Source organism: Giraffa tippelskirchi, chromosome 3, assembly GCF_054371585.1.
Source record: "Giraffa tippelskirchi isolate mGirTip1 chromosome 3, T2T-mGirTip1v1.2.pri, whole genome shotgun sequence".
Taxonomy (NCBI): domain Eukaryota; kingdom Metazoa; phylum Chordata; class Mammalia; order Artiodactyla; family Giraffidae; genus Giraffa; species Giraffa tippelskirchi.
In genome coordinates this window covers 45200338-45213903 of record NC_137277.1, presented here as the reverse complement: position 1 = coordinate 45213903, position 13566 = coordinate 45200338, and the positions used below count along the sequence as shown (strand labels likewise).

The window sequence follows — 13566 nt, the reverse complement described above, 5'->3', positions numbered from 1 at the left end:
ACATGCAGAAAAGGAAAAGCAGGGCTGTTAAGATGTGTGCAGAGCATACGATGGAAGGACCTGGGTTGCCTCTGTTATTACCAGCATGAAAGGGTCTGTTGGAGCAGGGGTGGGTTTCCCATCCAAAGCATTCAAGTGGTAAAGGCTTCGGGACCACAGCGAGTCTGAGTACTTTTTTTTTTTAGCTGGCATAACTGAGCGCAAACCCTTCTGTTCTCAAACAGGTGGTAGAAAGTGGGCAGTTTGTTTCTTTTCATCTCACTGTTCTGGGTTGGTTCATGAGGTAGTGGCTTCTGTTTTAACCCTGCTGAATTCCCCTTAGAACAGAATCCCCAGCTATGTGCTACCTAATCAGATATTCCGCACTGTGGATTACGGTTGCCTGGATGGGCAGCGAGGCTTAGTGAGAGTGAGGTGGAAAATGCATAAAAGAAACTGTGCCATCCGCCCCCGAGAAGAAAGTATGTTTTGTCAGCTGAGGTGGGATTTTAAAATACTCAAGAACAAGTGAAAAGGGCCTTCTGGAATTGATAAGCTTTTTCACCAATACGGCCCTAGGTAGGAGGTAGCATAGTTGTTTTTTAAAGGACCATCTGTGGTCCAGTGAAGAGGCCTTGAGGCCCAAGGACAAGGGTCCCTCCAGCCCCTGTATCAGTTGTTTCACCAACATTCTAAACATAAGAACCTCCATCATTAGAGCACTTGACTCAGGGACTTGCCTGGTGGTCCAGTGGTTAAGATTCCGCACTCCCAGTGCAGGGGGCCTGGGTTTGATCCCTAATCAGGGAACTAGACCCCACATGCTGCAACTAAAGATCCTGTATGCTGCAACCAAGACCTCATGCAGCCCAATAATAAAAATAAATATTTTTTTAAAAAATGGGACATCGCTGGTGGCCCGGTGGTTAAGAATCCACCTTTGGGTTCAGTCCCTGGTCAGAGAAGTAAGATCCCACATGCTGCAGGGCAACTAAGCCCACACACAACAGCGAAAGATCCTACATGCCGCAACTAAGACCTGATGCAGCCAAATAAATAATAAGTAAGTAAACAATTTTTAAAAAGCTCTTGATTCCATTAACAGATGTTCAAAGGGTACTTATTCTGAGCCGGGCATCACCCTAGCCGCTGTGTTTATTTTCTCCTTTAATTCTCACCAAATCTTTTAGAAGAAAGCATTCCCATTGTTAATTATCCCAGTTCAGGAAGCCAAGCTTCAAAGGATATGTGATCGCCCAGAGCCATACAGCTGGATTCACACCCTAGACTGGCAGATTCCAAAGGCCTGTTCTCTCCACCAGGCCTATTGTCTCCTGTCTTGATTAAGTAACATTACTAGAAATACACAGAAGCTGGAAGTACCTGTCTCTTCCCTGCTGCTGTTGCCAGCTGGAATGTCTGACTCCTGGGGTGTTATAGCCCAAATTCCAAAGGACTGGTTAGTATCCACGAGAAATTACTTTTTCCAGGCTCGGTAAGTAGTCTGATGTGCAAACCGCCCCTACATGGGGACTTGAACATAACTGTTCAGTAAACCATAATGTGCCGATTGTCATTGGACAGTGACCGGTTTCCAGCTTCCTACAGTTACCTCAATTCTAGCAAATGTGACCTTTTATTTGCAAAGCAAGAATTAGGCCTTTCTTTTCCTCCCCCTACCCCACGTTTATAATTTGCATCATTGCTCCTGGGAATGCTGCTTTTGAGGTTTGGACATTTTCAGATAAAAATTCCTGAAAAGAATGGTGGGATAAGTATCAAAAAGAAGACCACTGGATAAAAAGTAGGACTTCCCTGGTGATCCAGTGGCCAAGACTCTGCGCTCCCAGTGCAGGGGGCCCAACCCCTGGTCAGGGAACTAGATCCCACAGGCCATAGCTAAGAGTTCACGTGCTGCGACTAAGACCCAGCACAGCCAAATAAATAAATACATCTTTTTAAGTTAGACATGTTAAAGAGTATCAGGTGGGTGAGAATAACAGGCCGCCAATGGCACCCCACTCCAGTACTCTTGCCTGGAAAATCCCATGGGTGGAGGAGCCTGGTAGGCTACAGTCCATGGGGTTGCTAAGAGTCGGACACGACTGAGCAACTTCACCTTTACTTTTCCCTTTCATGCACTGGAGAAGGAAATGGCAACCCACTCCAGTATTCTTGCCTGGAGAATCCCAGGGATGGCGGACCCTGGTGGGCTGCCGTCTATGGGGTCGCACAGAGTCGGACACAACTGAAGCGACTTAGCAGCAGCAGCAGCAGCAGCACACATACTGTTTTAACACCAAATTGTCAAATTCGAGGCTTATTTACTTAACATAGCACAGCACCAGGATAATATTGTAAATACCTGTTTTATAATAGAATCTACTTACAGAATAGGTCTGGGGAAACAGTTTCGATATATGATCTGCCTCATGATCATACGTTCCTTTAAGGGAGAGAGAGCAGTGAAGCATATGTTCCTGAGTAAGTCTTCATCACATGCAGTGAAACCCTTAGGATCATTTTCCAGAGGAAGCAAAACTCAACATTGTGCAAAATCAAACTCACTCTCTGTCTCCTTCTCCGTCACCCACACTGACACCTAGGAACGCAGAAGACACTCCCCGTTACCAGCTAGGTCTAGTCAGTCACCAAATTCTTGCTCTGAAACATCTCGCAAACTTGCCCTGTTTCTGCCCTCTTAACAACCACAGGCCTTTCTTGCTTGATTTACAGTTTCCTACCTGATCTGCCTGCTTTAAAATGCCGCCATCAAAGGATTAATCTCCAAAATATACAAACAGCTCATGCAGCTCAGTGTCAAAAAAAACCCAATCAAAAAGTGGGCAGAAGACCTAAATAGACATTTTTCCAAAGACACACAGATGGCCAACAAACACACACAACATGCGCAACGTCACTTATCATTAGAGAAATACAAACAAAAACTGCAATGAGGTTATCACCTTATACTAGTTAGAGTGGCTATCATCAAAAAATCTGGAAACAGTAAATAAATGTTGGAGAGGGTATGGAAAAAAGGGAAACCTCTTACACTGTTGGTGGGAATGTAAATTGATACAGCCACTGTGGAGAACAGTATGGAAGTTTTTTAAAGAACTAAAAATAGAACTGCCATATGACCCAGCAACCCCACTCCTGGACATATACCCTGAAAAAACCATAATTCAAAAAGACATATGTACCCCAGTGTTCACTGCAGCACTATTTACAATAGCTAGGATATGGAAGCAACCTAAATATACATCAACAGATGAATGGATAAAGAAGATGAGGTATATATGTATATACAATGGAATATTACTCAGCCATAAAGAGGAACGAAATTGGGTCACTTATAGTGATGTGAATGGACCCGACTCTCATACAGAGTGAAATCAGAAAGAGAAAAACAAATATTGTATATTAACATATATATATGGAATCTAGGAAAACAGCACAGATGAATCTATTTGCAAGGTGGGAATAGAGATGCAGATGTAGAGTGCAGACATCTGGACATGGGGGAAGGGGCAGTGGAGGGTGGGACAAATTGAGAGATTAGCGCTGACATATATACACTCAGATTCTTTACCATCTGAGCCACCAGGGAAGCCCATATATACACTACCTAATGTGTAAAATAGCTAAGTGGCTAAGTCCCATTCTTTTAGTGGGAAGCTGCTGTATAGCACAGGGAACTCAGCTTGGTGCTCTGTGACGACCTAGAGGGTGGAAAGGGGAGCAGGGAGCGAGGCTCAAGAGGGAGGGGATATATATATACTGAAGCTGATTTGCTTCATTGCATAGCAGAAACCGGCACAACATTGTAAAGCAATTATACTCCAATAATAATTTTTTTAAAAATTGGTGCTTTCAGCTATATAGAAGTTTACAAGGAGGATAAAGGAAATATAAAAAAGTTTTAAAATTGAAAAAAAAAATGCCCCCTTCAGTCTGTCCTCCACATCACTTGTTTCCTATCAGTTTCATGTATTCGTTCTTTTATTAAATATATCTACCTTGTGCCAAACACTCTTAGACATGGCAATATGGAAGAGGGCCCTTTCCCATGGAGTTAACCTTTGGGAAGAGGGTGGGAGCCACAGGAAGACAGTAAATAAGCCAAGAATCGAATCGGTCAATTTCAGATAGCAGTAATTGCACTGACAAAGTATTCTCTCTCTTCTCCACTCACAAGTCCTTAAGGACGTCTCCATTGCCTCCAGAATTAAGCCTAACCTCCTTGCCTGTTATCTACCCCAGCCTCTCTTGCACCACAGTCACCACAGTTGCGTGCTAAACTACAGCCCCACCCTCGCATTCCCCGTGTATTGTGTCAATTTCACTTTTAGGCTGCAAGGCATCTCTTTTGTCCTCCTCATGCTTCAGGGGGCAGCTGGTCGCCTCCTGTCTTTAGGTCTTGGAGATCTGGGCTGGGGAGGCCCAAGTAGGCTGCAGAGAGGGAGGACAATTAGAGCTGGAGGGATGTGGTCAGAGGGAGGAGACACGCCAGCCAGACTGGGCGAGGCTGCTGGACTGAAGAGTGGGCGAGGACTGCTGGACCTGTTTCCCCGGGACTCAGCACCCCGCCCCGTGGCTCTGCCTCGCTCCACACAGATGGGGAGCAGCGTGAGGGAGAGAAATCAGGTCACGTTCTGGACCAGGGTGCTGAGAGCCCAGTTTATTTCTGTGATGCATCTGCATAGCAAGGCCAGGACCCCCAGAGCCCTAGAGGTGGCACCCAGGCCGAGAGCAGGGCTGCTTCACTGCTCCCATCCTGTGCTCCCCGAGCGCACCCTGCAGACCTCTAACAGTGCTGACTTTCACACTGTATATAGCAGCCATTTGTGGACAAGTCGGCCTCCCTCCCCGGACTCTGAGCTTCTTGAGCATGGAGGCTGTTTTATTATTTATCTTGCATCCCAGAGCCTAACACTCAGATAGTGGATGTAGGACATGTTTCCAGATAATGCTGAGGAATCCCTGAGCCCAAGGGAGATCATTCATCTTATATTTGCCTACTTTGATGACTCTCTTTTTAGAATTTATGTCGTGTGTGTGTGTGTGTAACCACAAACCACCCGAGATGTCCAGTTTTCAGATGGAGAGACAGGGGTCTTGCAAGCTCCCCTGTGCAATAAGCCACAGCCCCACACAAACAGAAGGTCAGATGCTTCTTGACGATGGTGAACCAAGTAGGCAGATATAGAATGATGTTCTAACAACCCACTAAAAATCATCTGGACTTCCCTGGTGACTCTGTGGGGTAAAGAATCTGTGTGCCAATTCAGGACACACGGGTTCAATTCCTGGTCCGGGAAGATCCCCCATCCCTCGGAGCAACTCAGCCTATGCACCGCAACTGCTGCCTGTGCTGTAGAGGCCGGGAGCCACAGCTGTTGAGCCCGTGGGCCGCAACTGCTGAAGCCTGCGTGCCCTAGAGCCCGTGCTCCGCAGCAAGAGAAGCCACGGCAATGAGAAGCCCACACTGCCAACTACAGAGTATCCCCTGCTCACCACAACTAGAGAAAAGCCCACGCAGCAACAAAGACCCAGCACAGCCATAAATAAATAAAATTGTTTTTGTAAAAATCATCTGTTCAAAGGAAGATGTGGGTCCTGGTTCGTGTTCAATCCAGTCTTATTTAGCACCTTCATTAATGATGCGAATAGGAAAGAAACAGCAGTGTTCACAGACAGAGCTAACTTTGGAGGTGCTGTTAACAGAAGTGTCAGGATAGGAGAAGCACAGATGTAAGCAGAAAAAAGCAAAGATGCAAAAAAAAAAAAAGCTTAACACAGCAAAGGGGAAAAAAATCAGATACTTTTTGATAAAATAAAGCCCCAAAGACTTTAGAGCAAATCACTGAGATGAGAAGGTAAAGGGAGGCCAAGAGAAAGAAGAAGGAAGAGGTGGGAAGGGAGAGGAGGGCAGGGAAGGTGGGATGGACACAGAGGAGCTACGCTCAGGCTCCAGAGCCAACGCCCTTTTGTTGGAGGTGATAGGGCGGCCCCAGCCCCTGGCCTGTGACGCTGCTCTGTCCACAACTGCTGTCTCATTTGTTTTGTGGTAGGGGTTTGGCTTGGTGTTATTTTGTTGCTTCTGTTTTCTGTTCTTCTCTCATGTCTGACAGAGCAGTGGGTATGGTTTTGTCCTTTTAGTTCAGTTTTGAAAGGTTTCATTATCCCCAGCAGAAAGCATCAATTTGGACATTTGGGAAGGGACAGAGGAATGCAGCCTGTTAAGAGTCCAGATTCCAAGTATGTAAAGCAAAGCGGAGCATCCTCACTGCCTGGGTCCCTGATGTTGGTGGAAGGGGAAGCAAATGCAGTCGCTGGCCATCTCAGGATGTGGCCCATCCAGGCCATATCCAGCAGTGCCTCTGTCCGCCCTGCCAGGGAAGGGCCGCCAGCACACGAAGAATAGGAACTTTCTGGTTGACAAAACCAGAAGCCTCCAGAGAGCAACAGTCCTTGGGGACTCCAGCTGGAAAATCAAGACAGCAGGGTGCACCAGGCAATAGTTTTTAAAAGTACATAAATTCTCCAGGCACCAGGAGAGCACCCATTCTTTTGATGGCCTGCAGTCAACCAAGCCTGAAAATATCAGTGGAAAATGTCCAGGAACGGGAGTCCCTGGTGGTTCAGGGGCTAGGATCCCATGTACTCCCAATGCCAGAGGCCTGGGTTCGATTTCTGGTCAGGGAACTAGATCCTACATTGCCGCAGCTGAGAGTTTGCACACTGCAATGAAGATCGAAGATCCCACTTGCTGCAACCAAGACCAGGTGCAGCCAGATGCACAGACAGACAGATGTGTGTCCAGGAAGCAGAGGACAGGTGGTGACAGGGTCCTGACTGCAGCTCAAGATGCCCAAACCTTAGCACCAGATTCCATATGTTAAAGAATTGTGTGCAGAAGTAATGCTCCCATACAGCAACTGGACAAATACCTCAGTGTGCGGACTAAGTGAAATAGGGCTGCAGTCACTCAAGAGACAGCCACAACCTTCCAGGTGTGCGGAGCTCCTTGACTTTGCTAAGCTTCTCTGCCCTCATGTGTGGCTTGGGCATAATGGCAGTGCCTTGTAAGGTGTTGGTCAGGATTAAATGAGATGAAGCATGTAAAATGTTGAAGACAGTGCCTAGTGCATGGGAAGTTCTCTATAAGTGGGTGGTTTTGATTGTTAAGCTCTCGCCTTCCCCCAAACCCCACTTAGAGCTACACAAGAGATGCTGCTAATTGTACCATCCATAGCCAACCAACAGCTAAGTGATCCTGGGAAGTATCTGCTCACATTACTCAGGGGATTACTGCAAAATGTGCATGGAGGGCTTCCCTGGTGGTCCAGTGGTTAAGAATCCTCCTGCCAGTGTAAAAGGGGACACCGGTTCCATCCCTGTTCTGTGAAGACCCCACATGCCATGTGGCATCTGAGCCCGTGCACCACAACTGCGTGCGTGCCCTGGAGCACGTGCTCCTCAACAAGAGAAGCCACCGCGATGAGAACCTATGCAGCTCACCCAGAGAGTAGCCCTCACTCGCCACAGAGAAAGCCCAAGCACAGCAATGAAGACACAGCACAGCCAAAAATTAATTTTTAAAAAAGAAATGTGCATGGAACCAGTGTCTGCTCATCTCCATTCAACCTCCAAAAAAGAAAAAAAAAAGATGACAACATGTTCATTGATGTAATTCCTGGAACTTCTCCAACCTTGCATGTATGTTTCCAAAATCCATCAGTCCAAATGTCTGTCATCCTACGAATGTTTTTGTCTCCCTGAGAACGTCATCAGCAATGGTGAGGGAACACCCAGGATGTGAGAGTTTGGATTTACAAAGCAAAGTAATGATTCACTTTGTAGAAGGGTTCTCTGGCTCTCAAAAAGCATCTCGGGAATGGTGAGCACCCCTGGGGCCTCTTCATACGCCTGAATCACACTCCACACCTCACACTGCCTTGCCCGGAGCACAGTGCCAGGAGGGCAGGTGCTGCCCCAGAGCCCAGCCCTCGTTCACCCGTGGCTCCAACTCACTTCTCATCAACCCTGCTTTGAAGAGACTTGACGTTGCCCTTGGGTCTTCTGGTTAGCGTCTGACATTGAAATGAGTCCCAGCTGCTTTCTTAATGATGTCTCTGTTAAAAATTCATTCTTTCTGTAGACAGTTATGGAATTCCTATTCTGTATCAGAAAGCTGCCCTTAGGAGCTCTTGATCGGGGGATGAAAACTGCCCAGAAGCACTTAGGAAGTAGGGAGTTGAGCTAATGATGATATTCTAGCGACTGTTTTAGTAGCGGTGTGCCTGGAAAATCCCATGGATGGAGGAGCCTGGTAGGCTGCAGTCCATGGGGTTGCGAAGAGTCGGACACCACTGAGTGACTTCACTTTCACGCATTGGAGAAGGAAATGGCAGCCCACTCCAGTGTTCTTGCCTGCAGAATCCCAGGGACGGCGAGGCCTGGTGGGCTGCCGTCTATGGGGTCGCACCGAGTCGGACACAACTGAAGTGACTTAGCAGCAGCACAGAGGTTAAGGCTTGGGCTCTGGCCCAGATTCCTAGGTTCAGATCTGGCTCTGCTTTCTGATCTTGGCAGGTAGTTAGAATCTTGGGGCCTCATGTCCTCTTCTGATGATGGAACTTACCTCGTCCTGTCATGAGGATCTCATGAGTTGCTATTTGTAAAGCACTTAGCAAAAGAGCATACAGTACTTCCTATTGTTATTATAGTCTCCTTCTATTTGATTTCTATTTGTATTATAGTCAGATAAGATAGTCTCAGTCTGATGCTAATTCTTAAGTATTTATTGAATTTCTTTTTAGGATATGGTACCTATTCCAAGTATACTTTAAAATCATGTGTAATACTAATGTATGACCCAGAAATCCCCCTATTGGGCATATACCCTGAGAAAACCAGAGTTCAAAAAGACACACATGCAGGACTTCCCTGGTGGCCCAGTGGCTAAGACTCTGTACTCTCAATGCCAGGGGCCTGGGTTTGATCAGTGGTCAAGGAACTTGATCCCATATGCCAAAACTAAAACCCACCACAGTCAAATAAATAAATAATTTTTTAAAAAGACACATGTACCACAGTGTTCATTGCAGCACTATTTACAATAGCCAGGACATGGAAGCAAGCTAAATGTCCATCAACAGATGAATGGATAAAGAAGATGTACATATATACAGTGGAATATTACTCAACCATTAAAAGGAACAAAATTGGGTCATTTGTAGATGTGGATGGACCCAGAGTCTGTCATATAGAGTGAAGTCAATGAGAAAGAAAAACAAATGTATAAACCAATATATGAGGAATCTAGAAAAATGGCACCAATGAACCTACTTGCTGAACAAAGTAGAGACGCAAATGTAGAGAACATACGTGTGGACACAGTGGGGGAAGGAGAGGATGGGATGAATTGAGATACTAGCATTGACATATATACACTACTACCTTGTGTAAAACAGATAGCTGTTGAGAAGCTGCTGTATAGCACAGGGAGCTCAGCTCGGTGCTCTGTGATGACCTAGAGGAGTGGGACGTGGGGTGGTTGGGGGGAGTCCCAGAGGGAGGGGATATATGTATACTGTATAGCTGATTCACCTTGTTGTACAGCAGAAACTAACACACATTGCAAAGCAGTTATACTCCAATTTCAAAAAATGTGTATTCTCTAATTGTTGAATGTAGTTGAGCACACAAAACTTATTAATTTGGTTCAAATGTATATTATTAATTGGGTTCAAGTTCTTTTAACATTGTCTGCAGATTTGTACATTTTGCGGGAAAGTATATTAACATCGTTGACTATTTGCGGACATGTCATTATATCTTTGCACATCTCACACAAACGTATTCACTTTTTTCTGGAGAGGATCTTCCTAGTGAACAAGTCCTTGAAAAAGGAGAGAGTTATCTCACCAGTTCTTTCCCCAGCAGCAGCGCTGTCTGCCAGCTTTCTTGTGATTAACATTTGCCTTGTGTATCTTGTTTCTTCCCTTGTCTTTGTCACTAGGATCGAGATGGGTCTCTTGCAAATAGACTTCTAGCCGCATTTCTCAATTCAGTCTGAGAACTCCCTTTTAACACATTATTGACCAGGGCGGGGGCAGGGGGGTGGTTCTTGCAGAAATTAACGAGTGTGGCCAGCAATTTGTTATGTAAGTGGATACTGAAACACTGCAGTCAGTAACGTTTGGGTAACAAAAGACATGCTTCCCTGGTGGTTCAGCGGTAAATTATCTGCCTGCCAATGCAGGAGATGCAGGTTCAATCCTTGGATCAGGAAGATCCCCTAGAGAAGGAAATGGCAACCCACTCCAGTATTGTTGCCTGGGAAATCCCATGGACAGAGGAGCCTGATGGGCTACAGTCCATAGGGTCGCAATAGAGTCAGACACGACTTAGCAACTAAACAACAACAAAAGACGTATTAATATGTCTCTGAGGTTAACAGGGGTTCACATCCGTGTCGGCTTATGTTTTCCCGTCCCCGTGTTCCTCCTTGGCTCCTTTTGCTCTCCTTTCCTTCCTTCCATTAAGTGAAGCAGACTTTCTTCTCCCCTTTCCTTCTGCTTCTTTGGAACGTGCACACTGCAGTCTTACCTTCTCATTTACCATCAGTTGCCTTTATTTTTGTGCTTGTCTGTGGAGCCTGAAGTTCATCAGTCTCCTTACCTTCCTCCCAGATGAGACAGGGACCCTGGAACAGTTTCCTGGGACCACACCCCATCTGTCACGTTGTTATTCTCCAGGATGTTGTTCCATGTTGGTTTGAAACCCTCAGTCATCTTCATCAGTGCTGTGTTTACCGCTTACTGAGACTGACCTGCGTGTTTGCTGGTGGATCTGCTCCCAGCACATCGCCCGCACCACTCTTTTCCTCTGGATTCAGTGTCTCTCCTGACTAACGACAGGGCCCTTCTTTACCCGAGAGGTGAGCTTGTCCGACTCCCCAGGGCTCACCCTCGTCTGAGAAAGCCTTTCTGTTGGCCTCGTGCTCAGGTGATCGGTCGGGGATAGAATTCTAGGTTGACAGATATTTTCCATAAACCCTTTGATGAGTCTGTGTTTCATTTTTTCCTCCTAGTCGATGAGCAGGCCTATGATTCCTTTGCAAGCGGTGTCTCTTTTCGCCCTGGGTGTTCAGGTTTGCTCTGCCTTTGGGAACCTGCAGTGGATCTGTTTTTCAAGAGGTCGAGAGAAGAAAGCTTGAGGTTTTCATTTTTTCTTTTTTACTGGAAAACCCTTTTTGTGTTTATCTTCTCATACCATAGCTCTGTGCCTCTCTGCCACGCTGGGAGGCAGGCTCCTGGTGCCTGGCAGCCTCACGCTGACCTCAGCCCTGGTGCCTGCATGTCTTTGGCTTGGCATCTGCCAACATCCCATCCTGTCCTTCTTCCTGACCCAGGAGGGTCACCCTTCCTGGCCTGCAACCTCTACTTTGATTTTAACTATTCTTCCTGGGGAATCGTGTTCACGTTGGAGACATTTGTAAACAGTGGACAGAGCTTGTCAGCTCCGATCACACTGTTAGAAGCAGCACCATTGCCTGCTCGGGGCTTCGAGAGAACAGGGGGCGGGGATGAACACCCAGCTCGGCCTAGAGGTGGAGAGTGGGAGGCAGGTGGTTCTGGAAAGCACTGGGGAATGACTGAAGAGGTTTTTAGCAGGAGAATGACAGCATCTTTTTGTGCCTTTAAATATCTCTCTGATGACAAGGAGGACATGTTTGAAGCGGAGGGCAGGGCAAACCAAAGACAGAAGACTGGGTTAGGCGGCTGTGTTCATAAGTAGGAAAGGGGGGCTGGGGTTCTGGGTAGTAAGGGTGGCAGCAGAGAGAGACCGAGAAAGTGAAATAAAACAGAACTTGGTACTGACATGGGCGGAGGAGGGATCCAGGCTGAGCCGGCTTCCTGGCCCTGTGATGGATGGATGATGACACGTCTCCCTGTGACAGGCTCGACAGGAGGAGGGAAGCAGTTCAGGGAAGGGGCCAAGAGGATGAGCTCAGCGTTGGACACAGACAGGCTCAGCTGTCTGCAGAACATCCAGGGGATTTGTCTAGTCGGTGGCTGCACCTATGTGCTTGGGCCTCTGGCTGAGACAGGAGGCACTGATTGGGTAATTGTCGTTGAAACCACAGTTATGGGTGACACCTTGGAGGAGAGGGTGGAGGTGTGCGTGCTTAGTCACTCAGTCATGTCCCACTCTCTGCGACCCTGTAAGACTGTAGCCCGCCAGGCTTCTCTGCCCATGGGACTTTCCAGGCAAGAATACTGGAGTGGGTTGCCATTTCCTTCTCCAGGGGATCTTCCCGACCCAGGGATTGAACCCAGATCTCCTGCATTGGCAGGCGGATTCTTTACCACTGAGCCACCAGGGAAGCCGTGCACTAGGGGAGAACGTATAGGATGAAAAGGACCAAAGATAAACATATCTAGGGAGCGAGGAGACAGAACCAGGCTCCTGCATGATCCCTGATGCTTCTCGAGGCATCTGCCTGACGTCACCCCCTCTGGCATCCCAGGCCAGCCACCCACGCTCAGGTGGCCCCTGTGTATATCTCGGGTCATTAGCACTTGCCTATCTCCCTGTCAAGAACAGGCGCCTTAACAAGGACCTACTGTATAGCCCAGGGAGCTCTGCTCAGTGTTACATGGCCGCTTGATTGGGAGGGGAGTTTGGGGGAGAATGGAAGCATGTATATGTATGACCGAGTTCCTTTGCTGTCAACCTAAAACTATCACAACATTGTTAACTGGCTGTACTGGCAGACTACAGTCCAAAGAGTCGCAAAGAGTCAGACATGACTGAGCGACCACACACACACACATACAAGAGAAAAATTTTTTTTAAAAAGAAAAAGAATGGGTGCCTTGAAGTCGGGGCTTGCATCCTACCCTCTTTATGTTCGCTTTCTCTGGACAGAGCCCAGCCCATCATGGGTGCTTGGTAAATCTCCACCAAGAGAAGGAGAGTGGGTGGGGAAGAGATGGGTGATGAGGCCAAGAGAGGAGAGCCGTAGGGGAGGGTGTCCCTGCCTGGAGGGGAGGTGTCAGGGCCACAGGCCAGGTCACAAGGGTTCTGCCCACCAGACTGGGAGCCTATCGTTAGATAGTGTGGAGGCGGCAAACGCAGGCTGCATGGGGTCCTCAGGACACACTGCCTGCCCAGAACCATTAGTGACTTAGTCCCAATGGTGTCACGGGACTTCCCTGGTGGTCCAGTGGTTAAGAATCCACCTTGCAGTTTGGAGGATGCAGGTTCCATCCCTGGTCAGGAAAATAAGATCCCACAAGCCTTGGAGTAACTACAGAGTCCGTGTACTGCAACTAAGACCCAATGCAGCCAAATAAGTTAAAAAAACTTTTTAAAATGGTGTGGTCCCCCATCCCTCACCAGCCACAAACCCAGAGAGGACCCAGCAGGCCAGGAGATGTGACACCCCCACTCAAGACTGCCTGGGCGCTTGGATTCTCAGACTCACTCAAGGAGGGACCGTGGTCGAAGTGTCCGTTCGACCCTGACAAAAACAGAAGTAGCATTTCCTAAAGCAGGATTTTGAAAGAG

The 13566-nt window shown here is 47.4% G+C and overlaps 1 protein-coding gene across 5 annotated transcripts in view; it reads left to right on the top strand.

Annotated features, from left to right (window-relative positions):
* Positions 1-13566, top strand: part of MYO1D (myosin ID) — a 357962-nt gene that overhangs the window by 336534 nt on the left and 7862 nt on the right. The window lies entirely within an intron of this gene.